A 27,475-nucleotide genomic window follows, 5' to 3' on the forward strand; every position below is an offset into this window, starting at 1 on the left:
TCATTATCTTCTGCCCACACCTCTTTACTTATTTCAGATAGCTGACTTTTGCCCTGACCATATTCAACAGCAGTACCAGCCACTCAATACTCCACCCTTCAATGAAATTTTGGCCTTTTGAGAGTCTAGATTTTGCTGTAATGAGCCCTCGTATCAAATCATGCTTAATGTGCTATTCATTTTCTCGGAAAATGATATAGTAAGACCAATAATCACCTTCCAGTTTTTTTTAGAGGTGATCTATTTTCATTATTTGCCCACAGGAAAAAAACAGCTGAGAAGAAGACTAAAAGGAGCACCAATGATCCAATGCCTGAGGAGATCCCAATGCACTTCATGGTCAATTAAATATTCTTCTGTGGCCACCACATAAGGGTCATTAACGACTGTTTTTACTCAAATTCAGCACGCCCCTATAAGGGCAGCATGAGCTCAGTCACCTGGTGCATTGTGACATCATAACCGCTGCCCAGGGTGGGTGCTGGAAGGGATGCTGGAGTCAGAGAGAAAACTCTGACGACGTCATGTCCCCATGGCTGCCCAGCCACGTGGCGATACAAGTGGGGTCGGTTCGCCATGAGAATGTGCACCGCCACACAACCCCCCTCCCATAGAACTGGCTATGCGTCCTGTCACTTTGGCGGTCAGCCCCGGTGCTTGGGCACAGCCGTCTGTACCGGCTGTGATGAGTCCAGACGGGCCACCTTCAGGCAGTCCACCATAAAATGGTCCTATCTCCCCCAACGTCCAGGGTGAAGGTTCCGCCGGACTGCTGCAAGACTTTATATGGCCCCTTGTATAGTCACTGCAGCGGTGCACCTTGTTGTCCCCTTCGCACAAAAACAAACTAGGCCGAGTCGAGCTCTTTGGGGAGATGAAACGGCCAGGTGCCATGGCATGCCTGGGGTGGGGGAGCTAGGGAGGCCAGTCGCCTGCGTAGGTCCGCCAGCAGGTTTTTGTCGGTGGCCGTGGTGTCAGGGTCTGGGCTGAAAAACTCACCCGGCAGGGAAAGCGGTGTAACCACCTCCACTGCTGAAGCCTGCAGGTCCTCCTTGGGTGCCATCCTAATCCCGAGGAGGACCTAGGGTAGTTCATCCACCCAGTCTGGTCCAGAGAGCCTGGCCATAAGCGATGCCTTCAGGTACCTGTGGAACCTCTCCACCAACCTGTTGGACTGCAGGTGGTATGCTGTGGTGTGGTGGTGCTTGAACCCCCCCCCAGGAGCTTCGCCATCTGAGTCCACAGGGCAGATGTGAACTGTGCCCCTCTGTCGCTAGTGATGTGCGCCAGGACTCTGAAACGGACAATCCATTGGCTGACTAGAATCCTGGCACACATCTCCGCAGAGGTCTCCTTAATCAGGACGGCCTCCGGCCACCTTGTGGCCCAATCCACCACCATGAGGAGGTAACGAGCCTCCTTGGATACGGGCCCGACGACATAAACGTGTATGTGTTGGAATCTGCGAACCGCCGGGTTGAAGTTCTGGATGGGGGCTCACGTGTGTCACTGGACCATGGAGGTCTGGCACTTGGTACAATTCCTGGCCAGTTCTGCCACCTCCTTCTTCAGCCCGTGCCACACAAACCGCTCCATGACCATCCGCATGGTTGTCTTTACCACGGGGTGAGCGAGGTCATCGATCAGACTGAAGATCTTCGCCCTCCAGTGTGGCGGGACCACCAGGTGCCTGTTGAGACATCGCAGAGCAATGTGTCCAGGCTGCTGGGCACCCAGACATCCTTGAGTTTGAGGCCCAAGATGGCGGTCCGCAAGCCCTGCATTTCCACATCACTCCTCTGTGCCTGAGCCAGTTGCTTGTAATCCAGACCAGGCGCAAGAGTGTTGATGACTGGACGGGAGAGCACATCCGCCATTACATTGTCCTTGCTGGCCCTGTGTCGGATGTCGGTCATGAACTCAGACATGTAGGAGAGGTGGCGTTGCTGTCTGGCGGACCACGGATCTTTGGCCATCGCCTTTGCTTGAGTGAGGGGCTTATGATCCATGAAGGCTGTGAACTGCCTGCCCTTAAGGAAGTAGCAGAAATGGCGGATGGCCAAATACAATGCCAGGAGATCCCGGTCAAAGATGCTGTATTTGAGCTCTGGCGGGCACACCTGCTTGCTGAAAAAGGCCAGCAGGCACCATTGTCCATCAAGCCACTGTTCGAGAACACCCCCCACCCCCACTACCGTAGCTGAGGCATGGAGAGCGCCGTGTGTGCCTCCAGCTGCAGGTGCACCAGCAGTGTGGCGCTGGCTAGAGCCTCCTTTGTCACGATGAAAGTCTTGTCCGCCTCCTCTGACCATGATAAAGTCTTTTCTTTGGTGGCCATGAGCACGAACAATGGGTGCATGATGTACGCGGCTCTCGGGATAAAACAATGGTAGAAGTTCACCATCCCCGCGAACTCTTGGAGGCCTTTCAGGGTGGAGGGTTTGGGGAATCATTGAACAACCACTTCCTTCTCCGGTGCCGGCATGGCCCTAGCCGCCAAAATGGTGTGCCACAGGAACTGGAGGGGCTCCTTGTTGAACTGGCATTTGACCACGTTGACTGTGAGGCCAAAGTCAGTCAGCTGGGCAAAGAGTGTGTGGAGGTGGGCTTTGTGTTCATTGCGGTTGTGACTGGCAATGAGAATATCATCCAGGTAAATGAACACAAAGTCTAGGTCTTTTCCAACCACCATGAGGTGCTGGTATGTTTGGGCTGCATTCTTTAGACCGAAGGGCATACGCAGGAACTCGAAAAGGGTGATAATGGATGTCTTACCCACGTCATCTGGATGCACTGGTATATGATGGTATCCCTGCACGAGATCCACTTTGGAGAAGACCCTTGCTCTGTGGAGGTTGGTGAAGTCCTGTACATCGGGAGTTGTTGCATCATTCAACTTACGGTAGTCCCTGCATGGTCTCCAGTCCCCGGACGATTTTGGATCCATATGGAGTGGTGATGCCCAGGCGCTGTCCGAGCGCCAGACAATTCCCGGTTCCTGGAGCATGGAGAAATCCTCCTTTGCCTGCTGGAACTTCTTGGACGGCAGCCGTCTGGGTCTAGCATGCAGCGGGGGGCCCTGTGTGGTGATGTGGTGGAAGACCCCATGTTGGGGCAGGGTGGCGTTGAACCGTGGCTCTAATATGATGGGTAATTCGTGGAGGATCTCATCGAACTCATCCCTGGCAGCGATTATGGTGGCAATTTCGGGCCTTTGGGCTTCTGCTGTGTCCAGTCGAGTGGAGTGGAACGTTCAGGCATTGACCAGCCTTTTGCCCTTCATGTCAACCAGTAGGCCATGAGCTCTGAGGAAGTTGGCCCCTAACAGCTCAGTGCCAACGGAAGCTAGGACGAACCTCCAGTGGAACATCTCCTACCCAATCTGGATCTGTGCCCTGTGGGTGCCGTAGGTCCTGATGGTGGAGCCGTTGGCCGCCCGCAGGGTTGGACCTCGAGATTGGGTGTGAGTCTCTAATGCTGTGGGGGGTAGAACGCTGAGCTCAGCCCCTGTGTTCACCAGGAATCAGCAGTCAGTGGATCTGTCCATCACATGAAGGAGGCTGTTTGTGTGGCCAGCCGTCGCAGCCATCAGCAGCGGCTGGCCTGGTCATTTCCCTGAAACCTGTAGGGCTGGCCGCACTTATGGGCTTGTGCTCCCCAGCACTCGTGGTAGAAACACCAGGTCAACTGGCCTTCTGGCTTGGTCTTGGGAGCGGCTTGCGGTCGGCTGGCTCCTGGTCATGCCATTTGGTTGAGGGCTGCCTCATTCTCCCTCTTCATGCACCAGAGGGCAACCGCACGGGCTGCTGCTCTCCTTGGGTTCAAGGTCTTCATCTGTGAGGAGCAGCTGGATGTCCTCCAGCATCTGTTCCAGGAATATATGGTGGAAGAGAAAACAAGGCTTGTGATCTTCCGCCATGGCCAGCATTTTGTCCATCAGCACCGACGGACTACGGTCCCCAAGCCCATCTAGGTGAAGGAGCCTGGAAGCCCGCTGCTGGGGTGTTAGCCCGAAAGTTCCAAGCAGCAGGTCTTTGAGGGCGGTGTACTAGCCCGTAGCTGGGGGGTGGTGGAGGATGTCGTCCACCCTCACTGCCGTATCTTGGTCCAGAGTGCTCATGACATGATAGAACATTGCGTCTGGGGAGATGTTGTGGAGTTGAAATTGTGCTTCCGCCTGCCCAAACCACATTCTCGGTCGGTGGGTCCAAAAGGGGGGAAGCTTTATGGAGACAGCATTAACCTCTACTGAATCCATGGTGATTTGAGTCCAGAAAAACATCTGGACAGGTCGGGGTCACCACTGTGGCGGTGTGAGCAGTGGAAGAAACACAGCCACCATGTTGAGGGTCGTTAACGACTGTTTTTATTCAAATTCAGCACGTCCAGCATGAGCTCAGTCACCTGGTGCATTGTGACATCATAATCACTGCCCAGGGTGCGCGCTGGAAGGGATGCTGGAGTCAGAGAGAAACCTCTGATGATGCCATTTCCCCATGGCCACCCCGCCTTGTGGCAATACAAGCGGGGCCGGTTTGCCGTGAGGATGTGCACCGCCACACTTCAAATATTGCCAGTTGTTTACTCATCCTTCTTCTGAGGCAGTCCCTTGGGATCAAGTATAACATTCATATGTCCACCCAGTAATTTCTTGTCTTAACAAAGATTTGTGAATCAGATGTCAAACATACAATAAACATGGCCTGCCCATCATAGCCTTCTGTACATAATTAGAGCCTCAATGCTGGGATATTCACCTGGGAGAGAACACTGACCGTCTTACTGCCAGACAATTTTGATGAATTTATGTAGGGAACATGGATGCAAAATCTCTGATATCTGTGTACCAATATTAATATTTGGGGAGAATTTATAAGATTTAGAGTAGGTCACATACATTCGCACATTTTAAAACAGCTCTTATTTCAAAGACTGAAGAATTCACATTGCAGGATTTCTGGAGAATGTAAGCACCTTTCACAAGTTGGTGTAATTGAACTGACCTCATAAAATACTTGACCATTGTCTTGCTGGAGTCATGCTCTCTATCAGTACCCTTTCTGCAAAGTGCTTATAGAAAGGTCACTCCTGGATTTTGTTTATCTAACAACAGATGGGAGCAGAAGAAAGAACTCCTGTTGTTTTGCTCAGGAAGGTGGGGATTTTGCAAGACATGAGTCACATGATCTCTTTGGAGTTTCAATTGGAAGAGAGAGAGAGAGTTAACAGCTCAGTCAGTCAGTCAGTCAGTATGTGGTAACTGAAAAGTGCAATCCAGGGAAAACTATTTGAAACTGATGAAAACAAGTTCCAGAGCAGTAGATGGCTGGAGGTGCTATCTGTCTGATGTTTCTCTTGAAATAGAGGAAGGAATGGAATTCTGTGGTAGCTTGAAGAAAGAGGTTACCATCTAGAAGACCCTGATGGGGCAAGTTTCATCAACGAGACCCTGAGGTGACTAGTGGTGGTATCTCAGTTGTGGAAATCCTGGAGCAACAAATCTTTCTCTCTCTGCAAACCCTACAAGAATCTTCCTGAGCGGTAAACATTTACCTTTCAAGCACCAAGCCTGGTGAACTTTATACATTTAAAATTCAGTGCAGAGTATGGTGATTGCCTGCAACCAGAGAACTTGGAAGAAGGAGAAGTGAGATTGAACTGTGAACCAATGAACTTTTCTCGAATTTACACACACATTATATTCACACGCGCTTAGAATTAGAAGGTGGTTATTTGGGTTAGTATAGAGTATAATATAAGAATAGTGTTAAGTTAATGTTTGATTCTATTTTCATGTTTGAAGTTGATTATAAATAACTTTTGTTTTGAAAGCCACTTGTCTTGGTGAATGTCTGTTGCTGCTGGGTTTTGGGGTCCTTTGGGCTCGTAACACCTGTGTCTGCTCTTGGTAGCCCATGCCTTAGAAACATACAGAAGGAAGTGAAATGAGGGGCTTAGTAGATGAAGAGCTTTCTGTCAGGTTTAGGATCTTTAAACATCCTTGTTTTGCTATTGTCATGAGACTAATATGATTGTCAATGTGAACTGAGTAATGTTCCTCAAACATCCATGTGAAATAGGCAAGTCATTTGTTTAACACTGATAGCTGAGGAGTAACTATTGTAAAGGCTAACAGGTCTTCTCAAATTCTCCAAACACAATAAAACTCTGAAATTCCAGCATCTGAACATTCAGAAATTCAAATCGTCTGCCATCTGGCACATGCCTTAGTTCAGAATGAGGTCTGGGTGTGCAGCTAGAACTTGGGATCTGGAACAAGGGTAGGTTTGTTTCCAGAGGCAAGGTTCAGATGCTTGTACATTTCCCACTCTCTTTAAACTTATCTAGATCACTGAAAAATCTATTGCTGTGTGACATATTGAAATGATAATATATAGGTATTAATAAGAGTGACATCCAGTAATTGAGAAAACCTGCTAGTCTATTGGTCCCAAGGGTGCTGGATTATCAGATTTTTACTCGATTATTTCTCATTTTTTGGGAGGACAAAGGGTCTTTTGTTTAACATTATATCTGAAAGACAGTGGGCTAGAAATTCCACAGCAGAACAGTCAAGGCACATACATGAGATTGCAACTGAGGTTGTAACAGCACTGATTTAATCGTGCTTACAAACAAAGAATACATTAACTCATTTCTTTCACAGCACACCATGAAGTTGACTTTCTTTACTGTAGACACAACATTTCATTCTTCACCTACCCAAACATCACCCAGCCAAATCCCTCTGACCTTCTCATTGACTCACTGCCACATGGGTGATTCTGACATTCTCACTGCATCCGAGATCTATCACCCGACTACCGACGCTTAACACATCTGCACATGCAGGCTCTTTCTCCTGCGCATCGCTTCATTTATGTCATCAGCGGCGACTGGCACCGTTTCTGACACAAATAAGTATGTAACCACAACAGCCACATACCCCTCCCCTCCCATCCAGCCTCCGAGCCATGCAAGGAGATGACTAAATGGAACTGTCCCACTATGTAACGGTCTGGAGGGCTTACAGTTTGGCCCGACCTCGTACAATACTGCAAGACAGGTGAGGTCTAACTGGCAAGGGTGCGAATGTTCCTCTGGAACTGACCTCATTGCAGGACATGGACCAGCTTCAACCTGTCAATGGAACCAGTGTCATCTTTTCCATTCCTGTCAATCACAAAAGTCATCGGGTGGTCTGGCAAGACCTGAAAAGGACCATTGTTAATGGACTGAAGTGGTTTACAAACAGCATAATGCCAAAGGAGCATTTGTAAATCGTTCAGCACATACACTGTAGGCGGCCCCTGCCGCATAGTAGTAGGTTTGAGTAATCTCATGTTTTCTCGAAGATGATCAGCATAACTAGCTGGATCATAGAGCATTGTGGTTGGACTCGGATTCACAAACCCACCTGGAAAGGTCAACATAGAGCCATATACTAGCTCGCTGCTGAACATCTAAGCAATATGTACGTCAAGAAGAACCACTGGCAAATGTTTGCTCCATGTAGGTGCATCACCAGCTGCTGTCAATGCTAGTGATGGAAATGCTCAATGAGGCTGTTGGCCTTCGGATGGTAAGCCGTAGTGTAAATATGGGTAGTGCCCAGAAGATCAGTGAGAGCTCAGAATAAGGCCGACTTGAACTGAGACCATCAATCTGTTGAGCAGAACACCAAAAGATGGAATCCAATGATACATGAAAGCCCAAGCGATTGTCTCCACAGAGATGTCGTCTGGTCTTCACACATGAGCAGATAAGTACAGCTCCAAGATGGCAGAAGCGGCCTACCAAGTCCGGGTCCACATGCTAGAAATGGGAATCCGGAACAACAAAACCCATAGCTTGGATTTCGTGTGTCTGGAAACTTTAGGGCATTGACACTGCCAGCAGGTACTTTCCCATAATCCAACATCCCGTTTAACATGAGGCCAGATAAAATGTTCCATAATTAATTTGATTGATTCCCTTCTACTAGGATGAGATAGATTGTGAAGAGACTCAAAATTCTCCCTAGATGGCTGAGTACACGCAGAATAGTTGCCTTAAGCATGTCAAATGGGAAATTACCATTTGGATCCACTAAGACATTCTCCACTTCACGGGCAATCTGCTCTGGAAGACGCACCACAAATAAACTGTACTTTGTTTTCTAATGCCACACTGAGGAGGATCATGAACCACATTATTAATAAAAAGTGGGAGGTATCTCCAGTTTGACCTCGTCAACTGCTCCTGTATAAGGGGTTTATCCTCATCACTGTCCATCTTAAATTAGAAGATACTGAGAACTTATGGGATTACCAGTTGTAACAACACTGATTTATTCTGCCTTCCAAACAAATAAAGAATACACTCACTCATTCTTTCAACACACCATGAAGTCAACTTCCTTTATTATTATCCACAAGACACAACATTGCATCTTCAACTTGGCAAACACCACCCAGCCAAACCATTCTGACCTTCTCATTGGCTCACCACCTCAAGGATGATTCTGATGCTCTCACTTGCCTCCTTCTGCATCTGATATTCATCACCTGCTTAAAACATTCGCGCATACTCCCACGCATCACTTTGCTTATGTCATCAGCGGCGACCGGCACCACTCCTGATGCAGTTAAGTACACGACTGCAAAATGGTCAAAGCAGGTTGGTGATCTCAAACTAGAGTTTGGATTTCATGGTTTCAGGAAAAATGACATCAAAAAACCTGTTTGTGACATGAATAATTAAGAACACATCCCTTTTTATGCCAGTGAGGCTGAAAAAAAATTACACAGCAGAAGAATTTCACCAAACATCAAAAAAGATACTGTAATATTGAAAATAAGGTTAAGTCAAAATAGACCAAATGTTACACCTATTGCTATGTGCCTTTGGGTTAATTAAGAAATTAATATCCTTATTGCTCTGCAGGATTTTGGTCCTCCTAATAATGTTTCCTGGAGTAAAATATTCCCAAATGACTCCAACAGTGTGCAACGTGGTCACATTCTTCTGCAGTGGTATTTTTCAGCCTCATTAGCCTGAAAAACATCAGTTCGTATTTACCATACTTACAGAGTTTTACAGACTATTCTTCTCTTGAAACAGAAAGTTCAATATGTGGACTCATTGAGCTGTCTGATTTCATATATGACCTGATGCATGTGCTCACTCTTAGTTTACCAGCCTCATGGCATTCCAGGTTGGTGCTCCTGATCTCTGTCACTTCTTAGATGCACATACTTGGATGCTCACTCCTTTGTGAGGGGGATCACTCAAATTCCTTATTAAATGAGGGAATTCTTCACATTCGTGAATTTTTTTTAAAAATTGGAGTTATTGGAAATCTGAAATAGCGGTTAGCCCAAAACTATTACACTGCCAATGACCTCAGTTCAAATTCAGTACTGTCTGTAATGCATTTGTACATTCTCCTTGAAACTGTGTGGATTTCCTCTGGATGCTCTGGTTTCCTCCCTCCCTTCAAACATACTAGGTTTGTAGGTTAATTAAGGGTATTTGGACAGCACAAGCTAATGTCGTGGACAGAAAATGCTGTAAAAAAAACTCAGCATTTGGAGAAAGAAACAGTTAACGTTTTAGGTAAGGGACAGAATATGTTGAGATACATGCAGAGAACAGTTAAAAACTGACAACATCAATAAGCAACTCCATGCTGAAGCCAAAAAGTGCCAATTTCAACAATATATTACACAACGATTGCTGTCCTATGAACCTCACACAACATCCCGATTCAGGAGCAAGATTGCTACGCACCTACCAAAAGATGACATAAATGAAAGCAGAAAATGCTGGGAGTCGTCAAGAGGTCAGATAATATCTGTAGGAAGAGAAACAGAGTCAATGTTTCAGGTTGAGGACCCTTTATCAGAACAAGAAAGGAGACATCAGAAGTTTGTTAAATTGCAGAAAATGGGCTAGAGCTCAGTTGATGGAGCAAGTCACAACTTACAGAGCTCCTGCAAATTGTAATGATAAAGTATTATTTAACAGCAATCCAGGCAGTGTCCTACCATTGGATTATAGTTGGCAATGCTTTGAAATAGCAGGGGTGGACTTTGAAGTGTCGAAGTGGCTAAAAGTAGAGACAGCTTGCAGCAGCCCCAGAGGTCCACACAGAAGTCTAAAGTCTCAACCTCGTCTGGTACTGTCTCCTCTGGCAGCTCACTGCAGTCCAGGAAGAACAAGTAACTGATTTTGAGCAGCTAAAGCTTGCAAATCTGACTGAAGTTCATAAAAACATTGTAGAGACCATTAAAATGGAGATAAGAATATGTATTGGAGAAGAACTGGCTGCCCTTAAAGTGGAGCTACACACCATAAAAATGCAATTTGTGGCTAATAAATTGTGACACCAGACTGAGAGAAATTAAAGATACCATTGGGGAGATAAAATGTTCAATGTCGAGATGTACCGATGACATCTGCTCAATGCAAAAGAAAATTAAAACTCTCACCGCCAATATGATAAAGCTGGAAAACAGATGTGAGGATTTAGAAGCGATGTCCTGGAGAAATAACATCAGGAAAGTGGGGAGTTCCTGAAAGACGGTATTTTTATTAAAAGAGGTGTTTGGATGGTTAAAGAGCCACTAATGGACTGACCACACCACACCCTATGGACTGGAAAAGCACCCACGGGCCATAGTGGCCAAACATCACTATTAAAGTGATTGCTTGGCTATCCTACACAGTACTGTGAGGTAAAACTGAAGGGGATAACTATCTCAGTTTTTCCCAATCTTACTGCAAAGGTAGACCAAGCCACACAGGCAGTGTTCAATGACATCATTCGGGAACTGCATACCCTGCAGGGGGTCCGATATGGGTTAATCTACCCAACTCGAATACAGGTCGCTCACAGTGAGGAGGTGAAGGGTTTCCTCTTGGCTGAAAAAGTGTGTATATATGAAGACATTGAAAAACGACTGATTAAAGTGTGAAAGCAATGGGATGCTGCCACTTGTTGGGCATTCATATTTTAATTTGCAGTTACCGAACTTGTTAAGGTTGTTAAGGCGGAATTCCAAGACTTACATAATATAGCATTACTACTGTTAAATACTAGTATATATGTAAATCGTAAATTTATTGGGCTGAAAGACAGAGCTGACCAAAGTGCCTTGCAATGTGCCTATAAATCTAATTCAAAATTTGCAAGAGGGATGGTTATGTTTCTGTCCTACCTAAGCTCACTCTGAGTCTTTGACATTTAGGGGAAAAGGCATTTGGACCACATGGATGTAATACGGAGATGAGTGCAGTAAGTATGTGGGTGTATATGCAGATTCGTTTATGCATGCTGTGGTGGGGGGGGGGTGGCGTTGGGAGGACCACCTTGGTGCTTGCACTCAATTTGGGCAATATAGCCCACAAAATTTAAAATCTAAATGCATAATCCAATGAATTCGAGCACTCCTGGCAGTGGTGGGGGGGAAGGAAAATGCCTGTTAGATTTCACATTTGGAATATTAGAGGAATGGAAAGCCCTATCAAAAGATCAAAAGTTTTCTCCTGTCTGAAACAGTTAAATGGAAATTGAGGAGAAACTGTGGGAAGAGGCCATTGAGAGAATTTGTTCTATTACCTCATGCACTTCTTGCTTGGGATTAATTCAATTTAAAGTGCAACACAGGATTCACTTTTCAAAATCCAGACTGTCAGCCATATATCCTGATAAAGAGGACAAATGCAATAGGTATAATGGATCTCCTTGCCACCGAAGTCATGTGTTTTTTTTAAAATTAGTGCCCCAAAATACAAGGGTCTGAAGCAAAGTCTTCAAGCACACTATCCAAAATAGATAGTCTATTTGCTACTCAGCCCATTGACTGCAACATTTGGAATCTCTGGAGTAAAAGACTAACTGTGGGACGGTTGTACCAGCATAATCGGTAATATACCAATGATACTGTCACCAAAGGTTCCAAGGTGATCAGGGAGTAGGGTGTCCGGGCATTTATCTGAGGATGTACGTGAACATTTGTGTATAGGTTTTTCTGTTTTAAAAAAAGAAAATAGGAGCACAATGTACATAATGTCTACAAAGTTGTTTTTGATGCTCAATAAGCATATTTTGAAAAATAAAATTGCAGAGAGTGTGGTGGAAGGGAGTTATCTCTGATAGAGTAAAAACAGTGTGGCCATAGGGCTAGGCTGTAAACAAGGTTATCTAGTCAATTAATAAATGAGAGTGGGAACATTAACAAAATAATATTGCAGTTGGAAAATGCAGAGGAAAAAGGGAAGAGTAAAAGGACAACTGCAAAGAACTAAACAAAAATAATATGAATTAGAGGAGAGAGCCAATGAAGTATTAGTGTGGCAATTAAAGACAGAGCAGGTTTCCAGAACAATTGATGCCATTAGGAGATTGATTCTAAGACTACATACAAATCTCAAAATATAAATGAGGCTTTTAAAGAATTTTATATGAAATTGTATACATCTGAGTTGGAAAATGAAGTTAAAAATTGATTTCTTTTAGCTCATCTTCAATTACCTTCTTTGAATACTTGAAAGAGTGATGAATTGGACTCTTCCCTTTATAATTAGAGAAATTATTGATGCACTTAAATCTATGCCAAATGGGAAATCTCCTGGTGAAGATGGATTTACATTGGAATTTTATTAAAAAATTCAAGATTTATTAATGCATCTGTTAATGGAGGTAATGAAGCAAGCAATGCAAGTTCATTCTTTACCAGATTCTTTTACTAATGCAATTATAACAGTTATTCTTAAGAAAGATAAATATCCATTAAAATCTAGGTCCTATAAACCAATTTCTTTATTAAATTTTGATTATAAAATTGTAGCTAAGGTCTTAGCAAATAAATTAGTGAATTATTTACCAATATTAATTAATTTATACCAGGCTGAATTTATTAAAAATCATTATTCTGCAGACAGTATTGTAAAATTAATTAGTTTGATCCATATATCTCAGAAGAAATCCAACTTAACTATGGACTTATCATTAGATGCCGAAAAGGCATTTGATAGGGTAGAATGGAGTTTTTTTTATTTAAAATGTTGGAAAAATTTAAATGTGGACCAATCTTTATTAATTGGATTAAGTGTTTATATACAAACCCTTCTGCCAGAGTGGTGGAAAATTGCTAAATATCATCACCATTCTTATTGAAGAGATCTACTAGACAAGGATGCCCTTTGTCCCCAGCATTGCTTGTGCTAGCTATTGAATCTTTAGCACATTTGATAAGACAAGATAGTAATATTAAGGGATTTAAAGTTAATTCTGATTAATTTTAAATTAATTTGTTTGCTGATGATGTTTTGATTTATTTAACAGAACCACAAAATTCTTTAACATCATTATATGAGAGATTGAAGCAATGTGGACAATTATCAGATTATAAAATAAATTGGGACAAAAGTGAAATTATGCCGTTAGTTATTGGTAATTATACTCAATGTAATAAAATTGTTCAATGGTCAAAACAAATTAAATATTTAAGAATTAAATGTAATAAGGATTTAGATTATTTATACAAGATAAATTATTTGCTTTTATTTTAAAAAATAAAATAGGATTTAAGTAGATGGAAATACTTACCTATAGCATTAATAGGTAGAGTTAATTGTATTAAGATGAATTTTTCCGAGAATCCAAAACCTTTTTCAATCTATTCCTTGTGAAGTTTATCAGAATTTTAGAAAAAGATTTGAATTCTATAATTAGAAAGTTTTTATGGAAAGATGAAATGGTTAGGGGTTCTTTACAAATATTAACTTGGAAATATGAATTAGGAAGACTGCAACTCCTAAATTTTCAAAATTCTTATAATGCAGCACAAATGAGGTTCATTAATAGAATGTTTGATTTGGATAGCTTGTTATTATGGGCCAATATTTAATTATCCAGTATTGGTGAGAATAATATGATACAATGTATTTATAAATGGAATAATAAGTTGTTAATTGTTAATAATAATCCACCTATCTTGAGGTATTTAATTTAATTATGGAATAAGATAAATAATGAGATTAGTAAGCAGGAAAAAATTCAGTTAAAATACCTTTATATCAGAATAAACTCTTTCCATTTACTCTTAATAATCAGTTTTTGAAAATATGGGATCAGGAAGGAATTAAAACTTTTGGAGATTGTTATGAAGCCGGATATTTTATTTCTTTTCAAAGAATGAAAGAAAGATATGAAATCCAAAATACATAATATTTTTGTTATTATTAAATTGAGGCTTTATTGTCAGATAATTTTGGACCTTCTTTAAGATTGCCAAGACAAACTAAATATGTAAATTTGCTTATGGAAAGTGGTAAAAAAATGTTTATTTCTGAAATGTATAAATAATTACAAAGCAAGATGCTTAAATTAGATATTCATAAATCAAGAATAAAATGGGAGAATGATTTAGGAATATTAATTGACGAAGATGATAGGAGATCTATATGTAAGGATAGTATGACTAAGATTATTAATGTTTGATATAGATTAGTGCATCATAATTTTATACATCAATTGTATTTAAATCCTCAGGAATTAAAGAGATATAATTTAATTTCTTCAGTATTATGTTTTAGATGTAGTAAAGAAGTAGGTGCCTTTTTACATTCCACTTGGTTATGCGATAAGGTTAAACCTTTTTGGATACGACTTAAGGAATTTTTAGAGAAAGTTTTAAAGATTCAATTACCAATGGACCCAGCATTATTTCTATGAAGTAATGTTAAAATGTTGAGTTTGACTTTGAGATTGACTAAGTATCAAATTGTGTTTTTAAGGTTGGCAATGGCAGTCACAAGAAAATGTATAGCCATAACTTGGAAAAATGAAATTGGGGTTGCAGAGATGGCATTCAGAATTGAGATCATGTACCCCTTTGGAAAAAACATATAATTTAAGTGATAATTATCTTTTTTCTTCAAAAGTATGGAGCCTTTATTTGGATTATATGGGTTTAAAATGTTGACTTCCCTAGAGCTTGGCATGGTGGTGCAGCTTTGATTCATGGCAGTCTTTTTTGTGTTGTTGATGGTTTAAATCTCCTGTTTCTTTCTTTGGGTTTATTTGGGGTGGTAGGAGGGTGGGTATGGGGGGTGGGCGGTTGTTCATTTATTTGTATGGTATTTAAAATTTTAAAAATAAAGTATTAAAAAAAGGGGAAACTGTTGCATCACCTATGCAAGGTGATCACCAATGTAATTTCCCTATTGCAAGGGAAAGAAGGCAGATGGTTAGTAAGAACTGAAGAGTGGACTTAGGGACTTGACAAAAGAAATGGTCCCTTCAAACCACTGAAAGGGATGGAGAGGCCAAGATATGTTTGATGGTACCACTTGGAGGTGGCAGAAATTGCAGAGAATGCAGAGGCTTGATGCTAAAAGATGAGGACCATAGAAATCTAAAATGGTTCTGTCCTAAAGAAGAAGCAGTGAGAGCAGAGCTGTGGGAAATGGAGAAGATGCAGTTGAGAGATTTTTGAACAAAATGGTAGAGGAGAAAGAGCTAAATCTGATATCTCTTACTTACAATGAAGCAGAACAAACCTGCCTTAGAATGGAGGCCATTCTGTAGCTTGCAAATGAGAACAACATGAATATATTCCAACTCCAATTCAGAGTTTATTAGTGTAATTATTTCCAGCACCTTGGATGTTATTTGAAGCAGGTATTTTTGGGCTGCCAATTTACTCCAGAAACTAGGTAACTCAATCTAAAGAAGCAATTTCCCGAAAGTGATTTACACTCAAGTACTTCAATCATTGATTTCAGGTTTCGGGTCAAGAAAAACTATTGGCATGTTATTCATTTATAATGTGTGTCACATTTGATGATCTGCAGATTTCCATCAGGGGTAATCAGCTAATGGTCAGAATTTTTGGCTCCTGCAAAAATCTCCCCATTTGCCAATACTCCTATTGAACCACAAATATTGATCATTTGACTGAGCGATGGCGAGCCATTTAACGTGAAACAACCACAAGGTATAGATTTTATTTTACTGACTTCCATTTCTTGTCATTTATACTTGCGACTGATAATTCAACAGGAATAATTGGTCATTGCTGTGGAACTAAAATATTGGCCAATGCATATCTTTTGACAACTTAATTTCAAAGTTTTTTTATATACTAGGCTGTGATTGTATTTTGGCTCCATCAGTTATTATTTTAATCAACATATGTTATTGTCCATAATTTAAAGCTGTGATACCTCATTAAGTTAAATACCTGAGATTGAATTTCAGGCCCTGTTCAATGTCAAAGATAGAGAATGAACTGCTGCTTTCAGAGAAATGGACTCATTATCACTCAAACTACTCAATAACTTTTAAGGTCCCTGCCAAGAATTTGGTGGAGGTCTTAGATCATAATTTAAATTTATGTGTAAGGAATTTGAGCATTTATAAAGCATTCTTATGCACCATTTCATAAACTTGAATGGATTTACATGATTGATGGATTTTTTCTTTGTCATTCGATTGTAGTTTACAGGTACTTTGATCATATATGAGTCCTAACTGCATAGCCAAGAGCAGACAACAAGGGGCAGATACCAAGACAGGTGTGAGAAAACTAAATTAATTCAATAATATTTTGTATAACCTCAATTATTTCCATTGCTATTGCTCACATACCTGGTTATTCCTGTAATTTTTCCTTGGCATCAGAGAAAGGCCACAAAGCAATCAGGATCATGGAATTCACAAGATCACAAGATAAAGGAACAGAAGTAGGCCATTCAGCCTTATGAGTCTGCTCTGCATCTCCACCCTGAGCAATTTCTGGTCTTTTCCCCATATCCCTTGAAACCCTGGCTAATTAGATACCAATCAATATCCTCCTTAAACTCCCCCAATGATCGAGCCTCCACAGCGGTATGTGGCAATGAATTACACAAGTCCACGACCCTCTGGCTGAAGAAATTTCTCCTCATCTCCATTTTAAATGGGAACCTTCTAATTCTAAGACTGTGCCCTCTTGACCTGGATTCGCCCATGTTATTCACATTTATTCTGTGTAGAGCACATCGAAATAACCAAAGGCTTGTTGATCCAAACCAAGGCTTTTATTAACTAAAAGACTGGAGCATATCACAAGTAGGTCGACCAGTCCAGAATGATCTGGTCTGGCTAGGAGCAATCCTTTAAGACCTTCCAGTAGGTGTGGCTACACTCTCAGCCAATCACAATCATTTTACACTACCATCTGTACATATACACATTGGTGATAGAATCTGTACGATCGCATTCTGTCTATTCCTTTCAGCATTCAACATGTTTCTATGAGATCCCTTCTTGTTATTCTATGCTCCAATGAATACAGTCTAAGAGCTGATAAACATTCCTCATATGTTAGCCCTTGCATTCCAGGAATCTTCCTGGTAAATCTTCTCTGTACCCTCTCCAACATCATTTCATCCCTTCGAAGATATGGGGCCCAAAACTGCACACAGTACTCCAAATGAGATCACACCAATGCCCCATAGAGCCTCATCAAGATCTCTTTACTCTTATACACTATTTGCTTTCTTTACTGCTGATCCAATCTGGTGGATAACCTTTAGGTATCCCGCACAAGGACCCCCAAATCCCTTCGCACTTCCGAATTTTGAATATCTTCCCCATCCAAATAATAATCTGTCTGTTTATTTCCTCTTCCAAAATGTACAACTGTACATTTCTCAACATTGTATCTCATCTGCTTTTTTTTGCCCACTCTCCTAATTTATCTGAGTCTCTCTGCAACCTTTTAGTTTCTTCATCACTTCCTACTCCACCACCTATCTTGGTATTATCTGCAAACTTAGCCAAAAAACAATTCAATCCATAATCAAAATCATCAATGTACATTGTAAAAAGAAGCGGCCCCAATGCCAATCCCTATCCCTGCAGTTAACTGGCAACCAACCAGAACAGGATCCCTTTATTCCCACCCTTTGCTTTCTGCCTATCAGCCAATGCTCCATCCAATCCAATATCTTTCCTGTAATTTCATGGGCTCTCATCTTATTAAGTAGTCTTTTACGTGGCATTTTATCAAAGGCCTTTTGAAAATCCAAATACACAGCCTTTCCCTTGTTGATTCTACTTGAGATTACCTCAAAAAATTCCAATAGGTTGGTCAGACAGGATCTTCCCTTCATGAAACCATGATGGCTTAAACCACTCATATCATGCACCTCAAGGTATTTCATAAGCTCATCCTTGAGGATCGACTCCAATAACTTTCCAACTACTGATGTCAGACTAATAGGGCCATAATTTCCTTTTTTCTGCCTCCCTCCTTTCTTAAACAATGGAACTACATTTGCAACCTTATGGAACCATGCCAGAGTCTATTGATTTCTGGAAAATCATTTCCAGTGCCTCCACAATCTTCAAAGCCATCTCCTTCAGAACCTGTGGGTGAACCTCATCCGGTCCAGGAGACTTATCTCTCTTTAGTCCTTTTAGCTTACTAAGCACTAGCTCTCTAGTAATCTTGTCTATATTTAATTCTATTCCCTGATACCTCTGACTATCAGGTATTGTCTTCCTCAGTGAAGACTGATACAAAATACTCACTTAGATCTTCTGCCATCTCTTTGTTACCATTTATAATTATTCCAGCATCATTTTCAATTGGTCCTATATGTACCTGTGTCTCTCCTTTTCTCTTCATTTTTTTTGAATATTTTATAGATTTTCAAACTCAAACAATTTCCAGTAATCAGTCACAAATTACAATTATCCATTATATACACGATTCGCCATCGAGTTCGAGCCATTCCACCACCACCCCCCCACCCCCCCCCAACCACTCGACAGACCACAACATTCAAGACACCTAGAACGAAGGTTGGGAACATATCAGGGATTTGTCATGGCCTGACAGCCAGTGCCTAGACTGTTACATTTTTCTGGACTTAATTTGATTGGGCGGGAATGGACCCCTACCCCTCCCTCAGTAGAAGGATAGACAGCGAAGGCAGGGCAGTGAGATATGCAGATCCACACTATAACTGTGCTCCTATAAAATTTAAATATGGTTGCCAAATTCTTAGAAAAATGTTAAATGTTTTTCTTAAATTATAAGTAATTTTCTCCAGGGGAACACAGTTTTGCATTTCCGCCTTCCAGCGCGCAATAACCAAGTGACACTCAGATTTCCAGGTAACCGCTATGCACTTCCTGGCCACTGCTAATGCGATCATTGCAAATTGGATTTGGGATTAGGACAGCTTCATCTTAAGCCTTATGTCCATCATATTTTCCAATAGGAACAGCTCTGGGTCCTGTGGGAATTCTTTACCTCTGATTTTTTTTCTAGGGTTTGGCCTAGTTCCACCCTTGGTACATGTCCAGGTTGTGTCAAAGATTCCTGTCACAATGCCACATCTAAAACATTGGTCTGAAATTTTTGGTTTAGCCTCATTCAATTTTTGAGGTGTCAAATATAGCTGGTGGAGAAAGTTATACTGTACCAGCCTATACCATGCAATAATAATCACAGTCATGCTGTTCCGACACAGATTTGACCAGCAGCATTCGTTAATCATTGTTCCTAAGTCTGACTCCCACCTTTGCCTTGATTTGTGAAGGCCCAGTTTAGGGCCTTCCACTTGGAGTAAGAAATATATCACCAAATCTGGGTCTCTTATGTCTGACACTGAACATCAGTAAGGTCATGGATGAACCTAATTTGTCCCTCAAAAAAGATCTTATCTGAAGGTAGCAGAGGAACATCTTATTTGACAAGACATACTTAGAAATAAGTTGCTCAAATTACATTAATTGCCTTCACTCATAACAGTCCTCAATACACCTGACCCCTTTCGGCACCAGGTGGCCAGGGTCTTGTTGTCTATCGTCAATGTGACTAATCCATTCAGAGTCAGGGGTGTTTTTGGGAACTCTTAATATATTTTAAAAAATTTGATCAGGCAACCAGTGGGCATTGAGGCAAGGAGAACACAGAAGATCAGGCTTGAGGCTGAGGCAATGGGTACATTCAACATAACATTGGGTGTGAAGCCAATGAGAAATAGTGGTGGTTATTTCAGTCATATTTCTTTCTTTTGTTAGGTATGTTTTACATCAAGAGGTTAGCATACTGTATGTGTGTTCACTGTTCCTCTCTGATTCCATCTATATTTTGCTATGTAAAAGATGATATCTAAGAACAAATTGTTATCTCTACCTGGCTCTCTTTTTTCTATCCCTGTATATCAGTACAACATTAAAGCAACCTTAGTTATATTAAGCAAAGAGAGTAGCCTAAGCAAGGTTCTTCTTTCAACCAGCACAATTAAAATAGTTTATCTGATCATGTTCCTTATTTAACATCTTTTCTATTCTGCCTCCTGTAGATGAATGCCACTGTTTTACTTATAAAACATCAGTAATTGTATTGCAAAGGTCTTTGGTTCCATGTCTCTTCGATCCATTCTGAGATTATGATAGGCACCATGTGAATGCAAGTCTGTGCTTGTACAGACTGTTTCACATCAGATAGTGGTATATCAACTTGGATCTGAACTGGAATATGTTGTGTGCAACATCTTACCTATGTAAAATCTTCACTCTTAAAGAGCCAGCATTTTCAGTTGACAAATCCTACATGCAAACTTTATCTGTTGTGTAAAGCAATTATAATAGGCAAAATTCTTGGGATTTTGTTTTATCTATTTTTCTCATTTACTTCTCACCTTCTTCCAATTTTTTCCCTGCTATATCTTTATATTTATTCATAGTGTTGAGATATATGAATTGGTGCAATACAGTTTCATATTTAATGGATTGACAGACAGCATTATTGGAAATGAGATGCACTGACAACATAACCCAAGTATAGAGAGCTATGCCTTCATCATAATTTGCCATCAAGCTTTTACATGTAGGAAGTTCACTTGGTGATCCTTTTATATTTTTAAAATTTAGGCAAACAGCACGGTAACAGGCCATTTTGGCCCACAGGTCTGTGCGGCCCAATTACACCCAATTAACTTACTCTCCCGGTATGTTTCGAACAGTGGGGGAAACCGGAGCCCCCGGGAAAAATCCACGCAGACACAGGGAGAATGTTGAAATTCCTTTCAGACAGTGTGGGATTCGAACCCCGGTCCTGATTGATGGAACTGTAAAGATATTGCGCTAACAGCTACACCAATCATATCATACAAAATAGACCTTTTAAGAGAGTTAGACTGTATTCACTGATTTCATTCAAAGGGCAGTGGGAGTAAAAGAACAAACTTGTATAAAATGCCTTTCAAAAGCAAGTGCCAGTTCAGTATCTTTGAAGTGTAGACACTGTTGTAACGCAGTCAATTGGTGCACAACAAGGTGACACCTATAGCAATATGACTATATAACATGTGTTGTACAACATTGAATGAAGTGATGAGAATGCTGGTAAAGCTCACCAGGTACTCTTGCAAATGATCCCTTTCACATTCATGAGCCAGAGTTTTAATTGAATAATCTATCCAGACGATGTCTCCTCTTACAGTGCAACTCTCTGTTGCATTACTTTGCTCAGCATTGACATTGTGGTCAAATCTCTAGACAAGGTTTTGAACAGATAATCACCTTTCCAAATTTGAAAAAACGCATCCTCTGAGTCAAAGTCAAATATAACTGACAGACTCCATGGATGAGAGGAAATTTAGCAAAACACATGTGTGAGGAAGTAGATTCAGTCATTCTGCACAAAAATGTATCCCAGATCTGGGCCTTTTTACGTCTCAAAGGATTAATTAATGAAAGTCTGGGAGCAAACCCTAAGAAAATATATGGCTAAGGACCTGCTCTTCTGATACTTGGAAACCTTTTTAAGCCCCTTTCACTTTCATCCCACTAAATTGGTCGTTCACTGTCCCGGGATAGGAAATAGGGTTTAGTTTACACACTTGACCACTCCAAATTGGAACACTAAACACTTTCACACTTGCAAGAAGCCAGCCCCATTGGTAGGACTGTTCTACCTTCTACTGGTGACATCATGACGCATCAAGCGATGATGGACCTGGCCTAAATCCTGATCAATATATAATGATCTTATATTTGAACAAAATTAATTATGCCTAGTTATAACGTAATTCAATAACATAATTCAGCTTTATTTTCAGCATAATATGAGCCCTTCATCCCCTGCTGCTGCTGTGCCGGGTCTATACGAACCTTTATATGGGAAAATGCTAGCAATAAATAGCAATAGTAGACAATTTTTAAACAAAGTGGGAAAGTTGGTAGTGCTATAGTGCTCAAGTTATATAGCGTGGGAAAGTTTTGTAGTGCTATAGCACACAATTTATATAGCATGGAAAAGTTGGTGGTATTATTGTGTACAATTTATACAGCGTGGGAAAGTTGGTAGCACTATCGCATAAAATTTATAAATACTGTGGGGGAAAAAGCTATGGTTGACCTGCCCTCCCAGAATGCCATGCAGCAGAGAAAGGGCTGTATGTCCAGCTACAAAACGGAGCATTTATGGAAGGGTTTCTCTGCCACATGGCATTCTGGGAAGTGAGGTCCGCCAGTGCATTTTCCCATGGTCTTTATAAATTGTGTGCTGTAGCGCTACCAACTTTCCCATGCTGTTTAAAAATTGTCTCTCTCTCTCTCTCCCCCCCCGCTATGACTTTCCCACGGCAGAATGTATACCTTCATTTTAATATTTTCTTCCTTCACATTCTGCACTCACACAAAAACTTGTGTAATTTCAATCCCACAATGCAATTTCCCATTTCACATTTGCCTGATTGCAACACCCGCATCTGCAGACACCAGGGATTGTACCAGGGATTGAGGCCGTCAATCCCCAACGTGAGATGACATCATCTGATGCTGGCATTGAGCAGATTTTGTCTTTCTCATGAGAAGAACTGAATCTTGGTGTTTAGCCATCCACTTCCACCTGAGTATATTTATTAATAATGAGATTTCAATGCTGCACCAAAGTCACATCAAACCTTGCACTATGCTGCATTAGAACAGGAAGACAAAGAGAAAGCATAATGAAGTGTATGTATAGGATTTCCATGAGATTAATTTCTTCTGGAATGGATAGGAAAAAATGGCAAAGTTTGTTCATTTGATAATTTGTTGATAAATGCACTGCTTCTTATTATCATGAGCCATTTAAGCCATGAGACACTCTGACACCTGCTAAGTTTCTCCATATTTGTGTTTTACTGTCAACCATGTTAATTGATTGCAGAATAAAGAGCTGCCACCATCTCTCACAGCCACAGTTTTAAATGCCCATTTAATGCATTCTTTCATTCGAGTTGCTGTATTGTAGAAATATGTGTGTACAGCAAACCTCCCAAATAAGACCAGCCCCATACTTTTCCACATTTCCCACTGCCACAATTCACATGAACTCAACAAACAAAGTTAATTACCAGTATATTTGTTAAAGCCTCTGAAGCAAACTACAGCATCCAAACCATATCCTGAACATTAGTTTCAATCTAGCATGAGATATGCCAGTGTGGCTGGAGTCAAAAACTCCTGCAGTGTTGAAGTAGTGTGTGAGTTCTGTGCTGGCAGAGGTGCCATGTTGTAAATGAAATAGGAAATTAAGACCCTTCTTCAAACTCAAGTCTTCATGATGAATGACAAACTCATATAATATTAGGTCAGGAATAAATTGTGACCAAGGGTTTCAATTTGAAATGTTGACTGACCATTTATTTCTATGGCCATTGCCTGACCTGTTAGGTTCCTCTAGCTTCTCATTGTTTGTTCATGAATTTCAGCATCTGCATTTCTCGTGTTTTTATTTTTTTACAAAGGAAATCACTCTTCAATCTCCATCTGGCTGGGGGGTGGGTTGGGGGGGGCTTTAGTTTAATTGATTAATGTCTGAGATGTGGAAGGGGCCAGAATTGGAGGGATGAAAGTGATAAAAGAGTTAAGTGGATGAACACGACTCTGGACGGATTTGAAGATGAAGATCTTCATCTTCATCTTTAAGGACAAATGACTCAATTTCATTAAAATTTTAAATTTTTCTCTGCTCACCTATAAGCAGTGTGACCTGGAAACTGGACCAGTTTGTGCATGTTGTGTACCTTGTTTCACACCAGTGTAACTATATGGAAATTGGATCATTCACATCCAGAGGTAATTCATCTTAGCAGGTTTGGTGTAGGCACTACCTAAGACAGGCAACTTGTACGATTTGCTGGTTCTTATTGCAACTTTTCATGATCATTAGGAGAAATTAGATTTTCTTTTAAAATGTGCAACCCATGACCTGTGTTTATTAGTCACAAAATTACAAGGAGCAAACCCCACAGAAAATTTGTAAAGGAAAATGAATTAAAGGATGTCTGATGTGACATCAACATGATACTCTTTGCATTAACTGGCCTCTCAATTTTTATTGCTTGCATATTTCAAACAGGGTGTCTCATTACAGACAGCAGCATTTCTAAATAATGGACAGTAGAGATACTGTAAGTGCTGCAATCTCTTCAAGAAAGGATGAGTACTTGCACTTTGTTGTACTATCAAGTGGTGCATGGCACAGGATTTGGATCCAACAAACATTTATTTGAGGTGAGTGAAGTAAGCAGACACACTGGAGACATGTGGGTCCCCTCTTCCACATTTTCTCTTTTGTTCATATGACTGCTAAGAAAAAACTTTCAGGCTCTGACTAAGTTCCCTTACATCATAGCAACAATTATGCAGTAGCTGTAATATTTCCAGGGAACTGCGCAGATAACATATTTTATACACAAATCAATATTTAAACCACATTAATAACTTTTTGTAATTTTTTAAGAATTGGGCATTAACACTCCATGTAACACCTGTTTAGCACCATAATAATTGGTGAACTTTTAATTCAACACAAGGATTCTCTGCAATCATTTCTATTGCCCGTAGGTATAAAAGCATTGAAATTGGAATTGAATTGGTTGCACTTTTAAAAATCAATTTTTTTAGTAATTGTAGACATGGGTGCTGCATATCAGGTGATACAATTAGGCACAGGTCAGATGTGCTATTGTGAATGATGCCAGAAGTGGCTAGGTCAATTTACCCTTAGTCACTCACTGACCTACAAATAATCACCAGCAGATTGTAATACAAACAAAATACCCTTTATGGTCAACTTGCACGTGAAAACTGTATCAATGGGTCCAATTTCAAATTTAGACATATAACATGGTAACAGGCCCTTCTGGCCCACAAGCGCATGTTGCCCAAATACCCCAATTAACCGACAGCTCCCATATATTTTTGAAGGGTGGGAGGACACTGGAGCACTTGGATGGAACCCACACAGGCACGGGGAGAATGTACAAATTCCTTACAGACAATGCCAGATTTGAATCTGGCTTGATGGTGCTCTAATAACATTGCACTAAACACTACACTAACTGCACTGCCCCAAAGCAAACGTTTTTAGCATTTGGGAGTTGGGACAAAAAAAGGCCATTTAGCTCCTCATTTGCATGGATTATTCATCTCCAAAATAAATCTTCCAAAAATTTTTCCAGGTGCAAATTGTTGATTTATTTGGAGTGATTCTGTATAACCACACCAAGATGTTGGAGGGAGACAAAATCACAATGTTTAAAAGGCATTCAGACAGACACATGGATTGGAAAGATGCAAAGGAATATGGACCTAATATTTGCAAATGGGATTAGCATAGATAGACATCACAGGTGGTGTGATCTAGGTGGGCCAAAAGGGCCCATTTCTGTACTACACATTTTGATGATTCTCTCCTTTACTCTTGTGTCTTGGTGAACTAAAATCTCAGGCAGTTAATACCAATGGCCACAAGAGGACAACAGAGTCTGGGACTTAACACACCCTAGTTCTTTCAGAGAACAATACAGTGAGGTAGAAATATGATCTTTCATTGGTATTTTTTCATAAAGATCAAACCCAATTTTGTGTGATTTCAAATGTTATTGAAGTTGTGGCTTTATAACATGCCTTCTTCTTGTAAAGACCAAATCCTGTGATTTCGAATGCATCTGAAAAGTGCAGAGTGCACAGCAATGATATCAATCCCTGCCATGCGAGGCCAAACTTGTGCAGCTAACACAAAGTACAGGTCTGGTACAGGAAGTCTGGTATGAACAACAGGAAAAAGCCTTGCAACGGCACAATTTAAAGCATGACTTAATTGCTAACAGCAATTGGTGAATCAGCTCACAGTGCTCAATTGCAAATATATTTTTCACAATGGGTAAAGTATGTAATAATTTTTGAATTAATGGGAAGCTTTAAGTTGTCATGTTGGGCTTTCTACATGACTAGGAGTAAGGAGCATAAGAAAGGATAGAAGGGCACGAGTTAAGCAAGAGTTATCTTCCAAAAACCTTTTGGGAACAACACTCCTCTCTCAGTCTTAAAGAGAGCAATGGTGTGATCATTTTCAAAAGTCAGTTGTCACTGATAACTACCACCTGTTCTGGGCAGAGGTCTGGTCACAAATATGTCTGGATTGCAAATCCCTGGTTGTGGGAGTGAAGCTCACAATTTCCTTGAACCTCTTAACTTCCATATCATTCAATGCTGCAGCCATATATTAAAATATTAGTCTGCTTACCAATGCAATTAGATTTCTGTGTTAATTTTCTTTGTGAATCACACTCTCTTTGAGATGAGGAATGGATTCTGACTGTTTCAACACTTTGTTAGCATGATATATATTCTGATCAGCGACCTTGTGTTGAGACTTCTCTTTTACCCCAACAGGATGGAATCTTGTCCAAAGTTTCTTCTTCTTGGCCAGGAAGATAGTTGACACATTAAACATCATGACCAATTGATTAATACCTCTTTCCATCGCCTGATGTATCATACAAGAGCCTTGTATAATTTAGAATACCAACCTGCTTGCCAATTAAATAACATGCCTTTTTCCAACTTTAAAAATAGACTGGGTGAAAATAGACTGGGCTAAGATACCTCTGTCAGCATCTCAGAGGTGTTCTTCATTAACTTGAACTGAATTGGTCCATAGATCAAATATTCCTTGATAAAGTGCTTGTATGGGATGCTAAATCATCAATAATCATTGTAAGGGCAGATCTAGATTGTTGAATGAAGCATTTTTGGAAGAGTTATTAAACTAGTTGCTCTCAGAGGGATTAAAAAATTACAGTATGTTATACAAAAGTATAAAGAACTTTTCCTGTATCCTGGATAATTGTCATCATTCAAAGAATATCAATATAGTAAATGAAATAAAAACATAAATTGTTAAAAATATTCAATAGATTTGGCCAGCCCTGCTAAGTATTCTCAGCAGTTTGTATTTTTATTTCACAAAAATATCTGGTTACTTGTGTGTCCTTGGGAGCTTGCCTTGCACTTATAGCCTGCTGCATTTCCTCCAATCCAACAGCAATTGGAGCTCAATAGGTATTCAGTCACTGCAGAAAGTAGGACATGGGTGAGTGAGAGGCTATTTGGGATCTTCTTTAAGCTTCCCACTTGCATTCATCT

The 27,475-nt window shown here is 40.8% G+C and overlaps 2 long non-coding RNA genes across 5 annotated transcripts in view; one reads left to right on the forward strand and one right to left on the reverse strand.

Moving 5' to 3' along the window:
• LOC138741123 (uncharacterized) overlaps window positions 1–4,348 on the reverse strand; it is a 53,223-nt gene extending 48,875 nt beyond the window's left edge. Inside the window, exon 1 of the long non-coding RNA XR_011343341.1 lies at window positions 217–4,348. This is a non-coding gene — a long non-coding RNA (uncharacterized lncRNA). The remainder of the gene's footprint in view (window positions 1–216) is intronic.
• LOC138741124 (uncharacterized) overlaps window positions 1–27,186 on the forward strand; it is an 85,029-nt gene extending 57,843 nt beyond the window's left edge. Inside the window, exons 3-7 of one of the 4 annotated variants that reach the window (XR_011343342.1) lie at window positions 11,232–11,278; window positions 15,844–15,986; window positions 16,490–16,566; window positions 24,402–24,556; window positions 26,723–27,186. This is a non-coding gene — a long non-coding RNA (uncharacterized lncRNA). The remainder of the gene's footprint in view (window positions 1–11,231; window positions 11,279–15,843; window positions 15,987–16,489; window positions 16,567–24,401; window positions 24,557–26,722) is intronic. The other 3 variants (XR_011343343.1, XR_011343345.1, XR_011343344.1) reach the window with 3 other exon arrangements.
• The last annotated feature ends 289 nt before the right edge of the window (window positions 27,187–27,475 follow it).

This window comes from Narcine bancroftii, chromosome 8 (genome assembly GCF_036971445.1).
Source record: "Narcine bancroftii isolate sNarBan1 chromosome 8, sNarBan1.hap1, whole genome shotgun sequence".
Classification (NCBI taxonomy): domain Eukaryota; kingdom Metazoa; phylum Chordata; class Chondrichthyes; order Torpediniformes; family Narcinidae; genus Narcine; species Narcine bancroftii.